General features: G+C 39.5%; 1 pseudogene; it reads right to left on the reverse strand.

Moving 5' to 3' along the window:
* Positions 1-2,142: 2,142 nt before the first annotated feature.
* On the reverse strand, positions 2,143-3,822 carry LOC101440593 (elongation factor 1-alpha 1 pseudogene; annotated as a pseudogene).
* Positions 3,823-4,309: the final 487 nt, after the last annotated feature.

Here is a 4,309-nt window from a genome sequence, read left to right on the forward strand (position 1 = left end):
AACGTTATTTAGTCTTCCAGTCCGTGAACACAGAATGTCCTTCCATTTATTTAAGCTTTTTTTGGTTTCTTTTAGCAATGTTTTGAAGTTTTCTGACTACAGGTCCTTTATATCCTTGGCTAAGTTTATTCCTAAATATTTGATTCTTTTAGTCACTATTATAAATAGATTTTTTTTCTGATTTCCTCCTCAGATTGCTCATCAGTATTATATAGAAACACTATGATTTTTGCATATTAATCTTGTGTCCCACACTTTGCTGAACTGGTATATTAGTTCTAGTAGCTTTCCTGTGGATTTTTCAGGATTTTCTAGATATAGGATCACATCATCAGTGAATAGAGAAAATTTTACTTCTTTCTTTCCTATTTGGGTGCCTTTTATTTCTTTATTATCTAGCTTAATTGCTCTAGCTAGAATTTCTAGTATAATATTGAATAGCAGTGGTGACAGTTGGCATCCTTGTCTTGTGCCTGAGCTTAGCAGGAAAGCTTTCAGTCTTTCACCACTGAGTACAGTGCTAGCTGTAGGTTTTTCATATACACATTTTACCTTATTGAAAAAGCTTTCTCCTATTCCTATCTTTTGGAATGTTTTTCTTAAGAAAAAGATGCTGCATTTTGTCAAATGCCTCTTCTGCATCAATGGAGAGAATAATGTGATTTTCCTTCTTCAATTTATTAATGGGGTTTATTACAGTAATTGATTTTCTTGTATTGAAAAACCCTTGCATACCTGGGATAAAACCCACTTGATCATGGTGTATCATTCTTTTAATGTGCTTTTGGATTCAGTTTGCAAGTATTTTGTTGAGGATTTTTGCATCCATATTAATTAGAGATATTGGTCTGTAATTTTCTTTTTCCATAGTATCTTTATCTGGTTTTAATATTAGGGTGATGTTAGCATCATAAAATGAGTATGGTAGTATTCTTTCAATTTTTTGGAAGAGCTTGAGCAAGACTGGTATTAGATCATCTTTGAATGATTGGTAGAATTCACCTGTGAAGCCATCTTGTCCTGGGCTTTTCATCTTTGGGAGGGTTTTTTATTTTATATTATTTTAAAAGAAGCTTTAGATTATGTAAATGATACATCCAAAGTGTAGGTGATTCCCATATACCCCATCCTTCTGCCTCCCCCACTTTCCTCCAGTAGCAACATCTTTCATCAGTGCAGACATTAATTATAACTGATGAACACATATTCAAGCATTGCTACTAAACATGGTCAATAGATTACACTGTAGTTTACACTTTGCACCACACATTTTTATAGGTTTTGGCAAAACCTTTAAAATGGTTTTGTCATTTGTATAATGGCCTGTATCTGTCATTGCAATGTCATTCAGAACAATTCCAATGTCCCAAAAATGCCCTATGTTATACCCATTCTTCCCTCTCTCTCACCTCAGAACCTCTGGTGACCACTGCCTTTATATTAATGTTACAAGATCTTCTATTGCTAGAATAATAAGTCTACTTTAGTCCATAGTTGCATTCTCCCCTTATGTTTGTTCATTCCTTAATCTTGAGGATTTTAGGATGGTGATGCCCACTCTGTTTCTGGTTGGGAGGGGTCTTAGATCCTATAGGGCAGATGGATGGAACTGTCTTGCTTGCAGTTGTAGATACATTTTGTTTTTGGTGATGGGCTTTGTCCATCATCATCATTTTGTTAGTTGTCCTGGGCGAGTCTAACGAACTGGAGAATAGGTATTGCAATGCAACTGAGATTCAGGCTCAACTGGCATATGAACAGACTGAGGATTTAAGTCTCTGGTCATATATTTAACAAATGTAGTGCTAATTATAGGTTCAAATGAAAAGGGGCAGAAGACCCATGAATAGGGAAATTAAAAATGAGTTTAACTCTGTTACATTGGGGAATATATATTCCAAAGTAAGGCCCACTGACAGGGTGCTGAATTCCTGAGATTGTCTGCCCTGCCTATAGTGTCTAGATGTCTCTAGAATCCTTAGGAGTACCCCTGCTTGAGGCACTGTTTACTGTGGCAGTCAATGAAATCCTCCTGAGATGTGCATAAGTGTAACATCTAGAATGACCTCCCAACTCACTTTGAAATATCTTAGGCATAAAAACTCAGCTGTATTTAATATTGCCCCCCTTTTTTTTTTTCTCATTAAACTTTGTTTTAATGGATCTCAAAATTCTGAGACAGATTTTTGGTCAAGCTGTTTCCATTTAAAAAGTACTGATTTTAAAAACTAATAACTTAAAACTGCCACACGAAAACAATTGGTCCACAAAACATTCCTTTCCTTCTGAAGGTTTTACGATGCATTGTTATCATTAACCAGTCTTTTACTATTAAACTTAAATGGCCAATTAAGACAAACAGTTCTGAGACCGTTCTTCCACCACTGAGTAAGACTGGGGTGGCAGGTGTTGGGGATAATATTCATTTAGCCTTCTGAGCTTTCTGGGCAGACTTGGTGACCTTGCCAGCTCCAGCAGCCTTCTTGTCTACTGTCTTGATGACACCCACAGCAACCTTCTGTCTCATATCACAAACAGCAAAACGACCCAGAAGAGGATAGTCGGAGAAGCTCTCAACACACATGGGTTTTCCAGGAACCATGTCAATGATGGCAGCATCACCGGACTTCAGGAATTTGGGGCCATCTTCCAGCTTCTTACCAGAACGGCGATCAATCTTCTCCTTCAGCTCAGCAAACTTGCAAGCAATGTGTGCTGTGTGACAATCCAGCACAGGTGCATAGCCAGCACTGACTTGGCCTGGATAATTCAGGATAATCACCTGAGCAGTGAAGTCAGCTGCTTCCATTGGTGGGTCATTTTTGCTGTCACCAGCCACATTGCCACGATGAACATCTTTATAGAAACGTTCTTGACATTGAAGCCCACGTTGTCCCCAGGAAGAGCTTCACTCAAAACTTCATGATGCATTTCAACAGACTTTACTTCAGTTGTAACATTAACTGGAGTGAAGGTGACCACCATGCCCGGTTTGAGAACACCAGTCTCCACTCGGCCCACAGGTACAGTACCAATACCATCAATTTTGTAGACATCCTGAAGAAGCAGACGCAAGGGTTTGTCAGTTGGACGAGTAGGTGGCAGGATGCAATCCAGAGCTTCAAGCAGCGTAGTTCCACTGGCATTGCCATCCTTACAGGTGACTTTCCATCCTTTGAACCAAGGCATTTTAGCACTTGGCTCCAGCATGTTGTCACCATTCCAACCAGAAATTGGCACAAATGCTACTGTGTCAGGGTTGTAGCCAATTTTCTTAATGTACGTGCTGACTTCCTTAACAATTTCCTCATATCTCTTCTGGCTGTAGGGTGGCTCAGTAGAATCCATTTTGTTAACGCCAACAATTAGTTGTTTCACACCCAGTGTGTAGGCCAGAAGGGCATGCTCACGGATCTGCCCATTCTTGGAGATGCCAGCTTCAAACTCACCAACACCAGCAGCAACAATCAGGACCGCATAGTTAGTCTGAGATGTGCCTGTAATCATGTTTTTAATGAAGTCTCTGTGTCCTGGGGCATCAATGATGGTCACATAGTATTTGCTGGTCTCAAACTTCCACAGGGAGATATCAGTGGTGATACCACGCTCACGTTCAGCTTTCAGTTTATCCAAAACCCAAGCATACTTAAAGGATCCCTTTCCCATCTCAGCAGCCTCCTTCTCGAATTTTTTGATCATTCTTTTGTCGATTCCACCACATTTGTAGATCAGGTGGCCAGTAGTAGTGGCCTTGCCCAAATCTACGTACCCAATGATGACAATGTTGATATGAGTCTTTTCCTTTCCCATTTTAGCCTTAAGATATAGCAATGGTTTTCATGATACTTGTGTTCTGGCAGCAAACCTGTTGCAAAAAAAAGCTATTTCCCTTTTTTGGTTAAGGTCTTTTTCCAGATGCATTGCTAGTTGGCACTTAGTAATAATCCCTTGATGCCAAGGAGGCTCATCCCTGGGAGTCATGTCCCATTCCAGGAGGAAGGTAGTGAGTTTACATGCTGAGTTAGGCTTAGAGAGGCCACATTTGAGCAATAAGAAGGCTTTCAGAAGTAACTCTTAGACTTTTGATGACTGTTTCAATCTCTTCACTTGAGATTGGTTTTTTGAAGTCTATTTCTTCTAGGGTCAGTGTAGGTTTTTCGTGCGTTTCTAGGAGTTTGTCCATCTCATCTACATTGTCTAGTTTTTTGTGGCATACAGTTGTCCATAGTATTCTCTTATGATCTCTCATTTCTGGAGGGTCAGTGGTAATGTCCCCCATGTCTCATTTATGATTTTATTTATTTGATTT

Source organism: Dasypus novemcinctus, chromosome 23 (assembly GCF_030445035.2).
Source record: "Dasypus novemcinctus isolate mDasNov1 chromosome 23, mDasNov1.1.hap2, whole genome shotgun sequence".
Lineage (NCBI taxonomy): Eukaryota > Metazoa > Chordata > Mammalia > Cingulata > Dasypodidae > Dasypus > Dasypus novemcinctus.